The sequence below is a fragment of the Trachypithecus francoisi genome, unplaced genomic scaffold (assembly GCF_009764315.1).
Source record: "Trachypithecus francoisi isolate TF-2019V2 unplaced genomic scaffold, Tfra_2.0 Lachesis_group11, whole genome shotgun sequence".
NCBI lineage: Eukaryota > Metazoa > Chordata > Mammalia > Primates > Cercopithecidae > Trachypithecus > Trachypithecus francoisi.
In genome coordinates this window covers 108,802,451-108,814,357 of record NW_022681456.1, presented here as the reverse complement: position 1 = coordinate 108,814,357, position 11,907 = coordinate 108,802,451, and positions in this window count along the sequence as shown.

Genomic DNA, 11,907 nt, shown 5'->3' with positions numbered 1-11,907 from the left:
CGGAGCTTGCAGTGAGCTGAGAGCCTGCCACTGCGCTCCAGCCTGGGCGACAGAGCCAGACTCCGTCTAAAAAAAATAAATAAATAAAATAAAATAAATAAATATATATATATATATATAAATGAAGAAGAATTGGTAAAATTAAAATATCACCTGTCTGCAACCCCTAATGAAATCTGGGTTCAGCCAATGGTGATTAGTGGTTGTTGACATCACAGAAACAGAGCCAAGCTTATGTGTCTCCTGATTTGATGCAATAGTACAAACATGATACTTCCCATGACGTATTCCTGCTTTAAAAAAAGAAAAAAATTGAAACTGAATTGAATCAAACCTCATACCTATTTGCCAATTTTATAAAAAGTACAGTAGACAGAGGAGCATGTTAAATAACGCCATTGGAATGCAATCAGGAAGATCTAAAATAAAGACAATTCTGTAAACAAATTCATGTTTCTTCAACAAATACATTGCAAGAAAAATAAAGAACTGGATAAACGTTTTATATTTTAAAAGATTTAAGACATAATTCAACCAAAGGCAATGTTTGAATCCTGATTGGATCCTTCTGTTAACAAACCATAAGATAATTTCTGAGACAATCAGGGAAATTTTAATCTTGCCTGGATATTTGATAATATTTATTGTTAAGTTTTTAGGCATAGCATCTGTGTTGTAAAGTGACAATTGTGGCCACAGGAAAAGTACCTAAAAGCAGCCTCTAGTTGCTGAGAGGAATTCCTAGCTGATAGCCAGTAAGGAAATGGGACCTCAGTTCCACAACCACAAGGGACTGAATTGTGGTAAGTGTACCACTGAACTTGGAAGCAGATTTTTTTCTCCAGAGTCACCAGATAAAAACTCAATCTAACACCTGACTTAAGCCTTGTAATACCCTAAGCAGATGACCCAGTCACACCATGCCAGATTATTAAAACAGTTGGTGGGTTATAGGATGGGAGAGAAACAGGTGATTGTGTAATGACTTCTCCCCTTTGAGAATCAACATACTGAAATTACACTGTTAAATTAGGTGCTGTGATCTGAATGTGTCCCCCCCAAAAATCATCTGTTGAAACTGAATCTCTGATGTGATAATATTAAGAGATGGGGCCATTGTAGTGATGTGGAACCCTCATGAATGGGATTAGTACCCCTATAAAAGAGGCTCCCAACAACTCTCTTGCCCTTCCACCTCATGTGCACAGTGAGAAGCTGTCATCCTGTGGACCAGGAAGCAGGCCCTCACTAGACATCAAATCTGCCAGGGCCTTGAGGCTTCCCAGCCTCCAGAACCATAATAAATAAATATCATTTATAAGTTATCCAGTTTATGATATTTTGTTATATCAGCTGAATGGAGTAAGACATAGAGCATTACAAAGACTCACAACAAAAGGAAAATAGGAATAAAATGTCATGTGTTCCTGACTTGTGTTTGAGTCATATTCAACAGTAGCAAGCCAAGCACAGTCCCACTCAATTCACCACTGTCATGAATAAAAACTTCTTGTAGCTAGCACATATGTCATTTCTAAGTATGTGTCTTACTATGTAAAAAACGTATAAGCCTATGTTAAACTTCAGGTTTTCTTTTCTTCTTCTTTTTTTTTTTTTTGAAACAGAGTCTCTCTCTCTGTTACCCAGGCTAGAGTACAGTGGTGTGATCTCGGCTCACTGCAACCTCTGCCTCCCAGGTTCAAGCAATTCTCCTACCTCAGCCTCACCCGAATAGCTGTGATTACAGGCCTGCACCACCACACCCAGCTAATTTTTGTATTTTTAGAGACAGGGTGTCACCATGTTGGCCAGGTTGGTCTTGAACTCCTGACCTCAGGTAATCCGCCTCGGCCTCCTAAAGTGCTGGGATTACAGGCATACACCACCACACCCAGCTAATTTTTGTATTTTTAGAGACAGGTGTCACCACTTTGGCCAGGCTGGTCTTGAACTCCTCGCCTCAGGTAATCTTCCTCGGCCTCCTAAAGTGCTGGGATTACAGGCATGAGCCACCGTGCCCGGCCCAGAATTTCTTAATTACTTTACCCTCTCTTGTTTTATTGCTCATTTGCTTCTCTGAAGAAAGCAGGTTTCTCATCACTGTCAAGGTAACTGCTTCCCCCTGCAGTGTTCATGGGATTCTCAGAAAAAAGCCCACTCTGTGTCCTTTATGTTTTTATTTTTTCTTAACAGGAAGGCAAATTTGATTGCATTTTAAGCTTAATAGTCATCATTTTAAACATAATTGTAGTATAAACACATAATCCAAACCCTCTTTGACTGAGAAATCACATTCATTTATTCAGTCAACAAATGTCTGTTGAGCTCCAACTGCGTATCTTTAAGTAAAGTTCTGAGGATACAAAAGAACATGATCCCAGTCAAAGGAACTTACCACCTAGAGGTAGAGATGGGCTCATAACCAGGAAATGCAATGCAACACAGTGAGTGCTGGGTAAGAGGCAAGAACAGGAAATTGTGGGAACATTTGGGAAGAGCATCTAACATAATTTGAGGGGACCAGGAAAGGCATTCCAGAGGAAGTGTATTAGTTTCCCATTGCTGCTGTAACAAATTACCAGAAATTTAATCACTTAAAATAACACAGATGTATTGACTTGCAGTTCTGGACATCGAAAGTCCAAGATCAGGGTATCAGCAGGGCTGCATTCTCTGTGGAGGCTGTAAGCAATAGTCTGTTCTTTGCCTTTTCTGACTTCCAGAGGCTGCCTACATTCCTCATGGCCCCCTGCCAGCAATGGCATCACTCTGATCTCTCTGCTTCCATCATCATATCTTCTCTCTCACTCTGATCTCCCTGTCTCACTCTTGTAAGGGCCTTTGTAATTACAATGGGTCCATTCAGATAATACAAGGATAACTTTCCTATCTCAAATTCTGAACCTAATCACAACTGCGAAATCATTTTACCACATTAGGTAACAGGTTCCAGGGATTGGGATGTGAATGCCTTAGGGGAGCCACTAATCCACCTACTGCAGGAAGTAACCACAGCAGGAGAATGGAGAGTTTTCCAAGGAGGAGAATTGTAGAAAAGCATAAAAAGACCTAGGGGAAGGGAACTGTGAAACTTTATAGCTTAGTGATTGATGTGGTTTGGATGTGTGTCCACTCCAAATCTCATGCTGAAGTGTGATCCCTAATGTTGGAGATGGACCTAGGGGGAGGCATTTGGGTTTACAGGAGCAGATCCCTCATGAATGTCTTGGTGCTGTCCTCATGGTAGTGACTGAGTTCTCTATGAGTTCACACGAGAGCTGGTTGTTTAAAAGAGCATAGCGTGACACTCATCTCTCTCTCTCTCTCTTGCTCCCTCTCTTGCCATATGGTATGCCAGCTCCCCCTCTGCCTTCCACCACGATTGTGAGCTTCCTGAGGTCTCACTAGAAGCTGTGCAGATGTTGATATCATGCTTGCACAACCTGCAGAATTGTAAGCCAAATAAATTTCTTTCTAAAATAAATCCCCAACCTCAGGTAACCCTTTATAGCATTGTCTTTGGTTATAAAATAATATAGAAATAATATAATAGTATCTATATCACCTCATCATATAGAATAAAATAATACATGTAAAGCTCTAAGAACATTATGTGTTCATTCTGTGTCTGTACATAATGTTAGCCATGGCAATGACAAATAGAGGAAAAAGAGGAAATCCAAAATAGAGACTGAAATAGAAAGCAGGGACCAGAACAAGATTGATCTTGGTGAGGTCTCGTTGAATTAACCTGAGGGGAATACTTTGATGAATTTTAAGCACGAATGTGGCATGATTACTTACGTATTTTAGTTGACTGGCTGCCTGGCTAAATGGAAAACAGATTGAGGGAGACAAGACTGGAGGTAGGAGAAGGGCTAGGACAAGAGTGAAGTGAGGACAGCACTTGCTTTTTGTGCACACCTTAAGGAGGCACCAAAATATTTGGGTATCAAGATAAATGAAATTTTAATGCAATATTTTACAAAATCAAATTAACACAAAAATCAATGAGGAACAACTTACGAAAATTTAAATAAAGCAGGATTATTAGGGAGTTCATTGAAAGGAATTTCTAATAATCCAAGTCAGAGATGATGAGAGCCTAAAGCAGAGGGGTAGCACTGGATACGAAAATAGTTGGACAGACTATTCCTTACATAAGGAAACCTATGGAAGGAGTTGGGTAAGGGAAGGGGCTGGTAATATCTTTTACTGAGAGAGTTACACAAAAGCAGGAAGAAGTTTACCTGGCAGCATGGGCAGAATGTGTCAAGGAGGAAATTCAGTTCTATTTTGCACATATTGAGCTTAAGAAGCCTCTGATTCATTCAGCTGGAGATTCTAGTCAGAAGTTGAAATATATAACTACAATGAAGCAAAACCTGTAACCTATAAACATCCCCAGCTTTTCTATTTCTTATTTGTTAACCTCTAAATTTCTTCACTAATGTTTTCTTCCCAGTTCCTGATCAGTTCTTTGGGAGGAAAGAAAAGGATCTTAAAGGACCTGAGTCCTTGGGGTATAGAAGCAAAAGTTGGGAGCTCAGTTTTGGAAAGGAGAGAACAAGAGAGTGTCAGGCATGAGTTAAAGTGACTGATCTTCCCTTTGTCCCTGAACCATTTCCAGATCATTACATTTTTACTGTCATTGTTTCTTTATGTTCATAACATCAGCTGTGTCAACCTCTAATCTCTGTCAGTGCTGTCACTTACTGACAATGTGGCCATTTTCTCTTTCTCATCAAAGACTTTGACCCTTTGGATGTGCCACACACTACATCGTAAAATTGCCTAAACTCTTTCACTCTTAGATCATACATTCAAACATACCTCTCTAGGACTTTAATGTTCCAACTCTTCCCTCAATTATTCCTATTATATTGGTTCCTTAAGCTCATAAATGCTTAATAGGGCTAGGCGCAGTGGCCTGTAATCCCAGAACTTTGGGAGGCCGAAGTGGGCGGATCACCTGAGGTCAGGAGTTTGAGACCAGCCTGGCCAACATGGTGAAACCCCATTTCTACTAAAAATACAAAAATTAGCTGGGTGTGGTGGCAGGCGCCTATAATCCCAGCTACTGTGGAGGCTGAGGCAGGATAATTGCTTGAACCCAGCAGGCAGAGGTTGCAGTGAGTCGTCTCACCATTGCACGCCAGCCTGAGCAACCAGAGCCAAGAGCAAGACTCCATCTCAAAAAAGAAAAAAAAACAAAAAATACTTAATGGCCCTTGATCCCCTTGACTGGATGTCTATCAGCACCTTTCCGCCTTACCTCCCACCCCTATTCAGATAACACTAAAGTGACCCGTCTTTTCAACCATTTTTGTGCCAATATCCTCACTTTCCATACTGTATCTGAAACAACATCATTTGGGGGTCTGATAGATACCCAAATCTGAAAGCATAGGAGCAGTTTGTACACTGCACAAAAGCACCCAGCAAAGGGGACAAATGGAAAAAAAACTAAAGCTTTGTTCAGAGTCCTGGGGTAGATCTGTCCTAAGCAGGTACCTTTCTCTAATTTGCCACAAAGTTTAGGGCAAAGGTTTAAAAACTACAGACCCCACAGACCAATCGACCTGCTGCCTATTTTTGTATGGCCCACAAGCTAAGAATTGTTTTTATGTTTTTAAACAGTTGGAAAAAATCAATGAAAGAGTAATGTTTTGTGACATGAAATGTCATGCCACAAAATTCAGATTTCAGTGAATATAAGTGTTACTGGAACACAGCCATGCTCATTTGTTTATATATTATCTATAGCTGATTTTATACTACAAAGGCAGAGTTGAATAGCTGTGATTGAAACTGTATGGCCTGCAAATCCTAAAATATGTACTATCTGGCTCTTTACAGGAAAAGTTTGCCTACTTCTGGTCTAGCAGGTTTATTGTCTACTTTCTCTGTACTAGTACCTGGGCTCTTAAATATTTGCTAGAGAAAATCCATCAATCATATAGATTGGTGCCACAATACATTCATAATTTCTAACCCCACCTGGCAAGTCAACATTATCTGGAAACACTCTAATTTTCCTTGTTAGCTCTCTCTCCTCATTTCTTCAGCCTTTCATGTTTCCTACTCTTCTAAGCCTCCGAAACACTTCACCCCCTCATTTCAAAAGATGCTTCACTCTTACTTCAAAGTGAAAATAGAAACCATCAGATTGACACTCCCTCAGTTTCCTGCTACTGCACCTACAAATTTGCTCACAACTGCCTTCATCCTTTATTTACTACCTCTTGTTTCAGAAGTGGGAACTTTTCACTCATTTAAAGCAATTTCTTCAACCAGTGCCATGAGTCAACTTGACTGGTTAAGTGATACCCAAATAGCTGATAAAACATTTCTGGGTGTGTCTGTGAAGGTGAGAAGAGATTAGCATTTGGCTCAGTAGACTCAGTAAAGATTATCCACCCTTGCCAATGTAAGCAGGCACCATCCAATCCCTTGAGGGTCCAGACAGAACAAAAAGACAAAGAAAAGGCAAATTCTCACTCTCTTGTGTAGCCGAAACAACCATCATCCCCTGCCGTGGAATATCAGAGTTCCAGGCTCTCAGGACTCACACCAGCAACCCCTCTACACATACCCTATTGTCCCCAGCTTTTAGGCTTTTGAACTGAGAGTTACAGCATTGGCTCCCCTGATTCTCAGGCTTTTAGATTCAGACTGAATGATACTATTAGCTTTCTTGGTTCTCCAACTTGCAAAACAGCATACCATTCTACTTCTTGTCCTCCATAATCACGTGAACCAATTCCCATAATAAATCCTCTCATATGTCTATCTTTCTATGTATCCTATTAGTTGTAATTCTCTAGAGAACCTTAACTAATACAGATTTTATTAACAAGAGTGATTCTAGAGAAATAGAATTTTAAAAATGAGTTTTCTGAATTGGTTTTGGGGTTTCTGGAACTGGCTCTTTAATCTGTTTAGATCTAAAAATGCTAAGGATCTCATTTCCACAGTAAAGAAAGCACTAATAGTCCATGTTGTGAACTGTTTATAGAAGTATGCAAAATATCTGCATTGGATACTCCTAATCAACCCCTTACAAGAGGCGAGGAGGTGAGTAACTCTGTATGTGATAGTTTCAAATATTGTTGTAAAACTGAAAAATATAATGATGTTGATTGGTTGCTACTAATGCCACTGGATAAAGTAATGAAAGAAAATGATGAGCTCAGGAATTTAAATTCCCGGGTCAAGCACAGCGTAAATGACCTAAGAGCTTCTAGGTGTGCCATAAAGGACAGCCTTATTTCCTATAGTGTAAGGTATCTACTGTCAAAGTATAGGCACTGACTGGGAAATAATGAGATCCTATAAGTTGGAATGGGGACATGTGGGAAGACCCTGATGAACGTGGGGATCTTGAGTCCCTAAATTCTGATTAGTCCTCTTTGCCAGTAGATGAGGTCTTCTCACCCTCAGCAAAGGCCTCCGCAACCCAAATGGACTAAGGCAAGTGCCCTTGATGCCTTCCTCTTCTCCAGTGTCCTACAGTCCTATTAGCCCTACTGTCTCTTGAAGCTCAACAAGCTCAACATTTCCCTGTCTATTGGTCCCTTATCATTAGCATTTTTTTTGAGACCAGTATCTGTAGTGATACTACAATTATGGCTTACTGCAGCCTTGACCTCCTGGGCTCAAGCGATCCTCCCATCTCAGCCTCCCAAGTAGCTAGGACCACAGGAGTGTGCCACAGCACCAAGCTAGTTTTTTTATTTTTTACAGAGATAAGGTCTTGCTATGTTTCTCAGGCTGGTCTCAAACTCCCGGGCTCAAGCGATCCTTACTCCCTGGCCTCCCAAAGTGCTGGAATTACAGGCGTGAGCCACTGGACCTGGTCCTCCTCACCATTAACATTCTGATGATGCTATTATCAGTTGACACAGTTAGTCTAACACTCTCCTCCTTGAAACAAGTTGTTCACTTGGTTTCCAGGAAATCCCATTTCCAGTTTTTCTGCTTCCTCAATAGGACACTCCTCCACTGTCTCATTTACTGGTTTCTTCTCATGTCTCCTGCCTACAAACCAGTAGTTTTCAAACTTTTTGATACCAAGACCCCATTTCCATTCTTAAAAATTATTAAAGCTCTCAAAGAGCTTTCGGTTATGTGGCTTTTATCTATCAATTATTACTGTATCAGAAATTAAAGTTGAGACTTAAAAAGAATTATTGATTAATTTGTTTAAACATGATCATTAGAAACCTACTACATATTAACAGAAATACATTTTTTATGAAAAAATAGCTATATCTTCAAAACCTACATACAATTTTTATAGAAAAAAACTTTTTCAAAACAAATTAGTAAGAAAACTGGTATTGTTTTATAGTTTTAAAAATATCTTTACTGCCTAGTGTGGGGCTAGGTTCTGCAAACTACAGCCTATTGGACAAATTCAGACCACTGCTTATTTTTATAAATATTTATTGGAATACAGCCATGTTCATTAAGTTACATAGTATTTGTGGCAGCTTTCTCACTACAATAAAAGAGTTGCATATTTGTGACAAAGAGAAACTATATGCCAGGTAAATCCTAAAATATCAAGTATTTGGACTTTCGTGGGAAAGGTTTGCCCACTCCTAGTCTAGTTTAAAAGAAGACAGCTGGAGTGTCATTTCTCCTCCTAATTCAATCTATTCTAATGCATTGTTTAGGTTGAAGCATATGAAGAAAATCTGACCTAACTTAGATATTTGGAAAAAGGAATTAGATTATTTGGAAAAAGGAAGAGTATTTTAATAGCCTTTTGAAATAATTTTGGATGTTTTCCTTTGATTTTGTACCTGAACTCCAAGTGTTAGTTTCTTGAAGGTTAATTGTAAAGTGCAGTCTAAAACTCTATCAGTAAACTTTTTGTACTCAGTTATGTGAAAATCTATTGTCAATCCTGCACTTTAAATGGCTTTTTTACCCATTCATGATTTTTTAACATTATGCATTAGTCAATGGGAAAATATTAGTTCCCTGAATTATGCAGATTATTCAAATGTTGACACATCTCGTTATATAATATCAAAAAATCACATTTCCTAATATCACTACTGACCTCACCTGACAATATTGGGAAGCTGTCAAACTTACAGAGGCAAATTTTCCAAAATTTTTGCTTGAAAGTTCAAATGTTATCACTGGCAACAAAGATAGTCAGTTGTTTTGTTTAAAGTGACAATGTCACTTGGTTTATTTTCAAGAAAATGTCTGCCAAAAACCCAAGTTTGAATAAACCTAATTTTTGTGTTAGTTGATTTTCAGATAAAAAATGTGTTCCCTAAAGAAAGTCATTCAGCCTGCAATTCAAACAATGGCACAGGTGTCTTTTCTTGAGCCAATTTCACTTTGGACCAGAAGTAGTTTATGAGAAGTTTCCATGTTTTTATACAGAATGTTAATGTTTCTACGTTTTTATACAGAATGTTGTTAATAAATAGATGTGTAATAAGCGGTCATCAGGAATGGTTACCCTCTCCTCAAGGGCATTCTTACATTTTCATTTTAAACTACAAGAGCAATAGTTGGTATTTCATTTTAAACTACAAGAGCAACAATGGTGAAGCATACAATGACTTCTAATTGAGTTTAGTACCACTGTCTTCGATTTATGCTAAAGTGACAGCAATTTACCCACCATTGTTTTTGTATTTCAATGCAATTGTCAATACAGTAAAAAAAAAAAAAAAAGCAGATAATGTCTTTGTATGATTATGAAAATGTATATTTGATCTCCAGGGCTCCATGTAAGAGTGTTAAGGAACCCCATGGGACCACAGATCATACTTTGAGAACAGATTATCTAAACGTTCAAGTGTCTGTCTCAGAATTTAGTTATTGGATCTTCTCTTCTCAATTTGCTCTAAATCCCTAGAAAATTCCATCTAGCCTTGTGGCTTTCAATCTTATTAATATGCTCACAACTCTTAAGTTTATAGCTCATGTATAAATCCTGAATCATTGTCCTGCAGACTAGATGTCTACAGGTATTTCTAACTTAACATTCCTGAACAGAATCCCTGATGTTATTATCTTCCCCCAGCTTACAAAAAGAGTTTTGCACTCTTTCTCATGTTATCATCTGGCAAAAAATCCATGAGCCTTCTGATTCTCTTTCTTTCACCTCACATTCAATCTATCAACAAACTTTCTCTTAATTTAGAACCCAGAGTCTGACCATTTCTCACCATCTGCACTGCTACTACCCTACTGCCACCATCATGTCTCATCTAGCTCACTGTATCACCTTGCCAGATGGTCTCCCTCCTTTCTTTAGTTACCTATGTTGTTGTGTTTTTGTTTTTTTTTTTTTTTTTTTCCCAACATAGCAACCAGAGTAATCTTCTTGAAAGGTCAGATCATGTCACTCTAGCTCAAAATATTCGAATGTCTTCCCATGTCACTCAAAATAAAAACCAAAATTATTACAATGGTATATTAATTACCTATTGCTGCACAAAAAATCAACCCCAAAACTTAGTGCCTTGAAACACCATCCCTTTTATTTGCTAAAATGTTATGGGCCAGTGCAATTTGAGCTGGACTCGAGTGAGATATTCTTCTATCGGTTTTGCTGGAAATTACTCATGTGACTGAAATTGTGAGATAGCTTGACTGGGGCTAGATTGTCTGAAAAATGCACTTACATGCCTGGCGGTTAGTGCTGCTGTTGGTTGGGTCAAATGACTCCAGCATGAAGGCTACTAGCTCAGGCTTTTTCATATGGCAACCTCAAGGCTATAAGAGAGGGCAAAGCAAATCACAGGGCAAAGTATAGAGTCAATGTGGTGCTGCAGGATATTTTCTTGACCCCTTTGCAGGACTTGCAACAGAAGTGCCCCATTAACTCAGTCCACCCCACTCAACCCCTTACAGGTGGGAGAACTTAGGTGCCGGCAGGAGCAAGCTCCACTCACTCAGGTCTGGTGTGCTGCAATCCTCAGGGGAGGGAGTGCTTGGGTGAGCAAGTGTAGGGACCAGCTGCTTTAGTACCAGCAGGAGCAAACTCCACGCAGGCCCCATGGCAGCATCCAGGTTGGGGTGCCTGTGACTCCAAGGCCCTAGAGGGTATGTTACAATGCTCCCTTAGTTCCATTGTCCACAAACAGCAGTGTCACATGGGGCAGCTGCCCACTACCAGTGAGGGCAAAGGGCCAGTATGACAGCTTTTTTGGTGTACCCATGCTTAGTGTATCCCGAATTCTTTTCTGGTGCCCAAAAGGAATGAGGTCATACAGATGACCCGAAGCATGGTGAATGTGTAGAATTTTATTGAGTGATGAAAGCAACTCTCAGTGGAGAGGGGAGCTGGAAAGGGGATGGGAAGGGCAGGCTGCTCTCCCTTAAGGTTAAGTCACCTCTCTGCTTCTCTCTTCTGAAGTCAAATTGCCTCTTTCTGACATCCAGCTGCTTTCTCTGAAGTCAGCTTGCTTCTTCCCAACATCAAGCCACTTCTCTCCTCTGCCAGCTGAGTCTGGAATCTTTATAGACACAGGATGAGGTGGGGAAGGCCGTAGACAGTTTTGGAAAAGGCAACATTCAATTGGTAGAAAGACATTATTCAGAAAGAACCAATAGGAAGGGAAAGAGTAGGCACACAGGGCTGGAAGTTCTCACTTTGGGCACTGGGTTTCAGGCTTTTCAGCTGGAAGGTGGGCTTTTGCCAGAGACCCGCCCCTGCCTGCCTAGAATTTCTCTTCTTCCAACCTCTATCATTGGATCAGTGGGAGGGACTAACAAGGTATGAACCAGTAGTATGCCAAGGGTGGGACCGTGAGAGCAGCCTATCCTAAGACCAGGCACTAAGCAGATGTATTGTCCATTGAGAATCTTGAAACAGTACTAAAACCTACTAAAAATTACTTTTATTTTTATTAGCACAGTGACCTATTC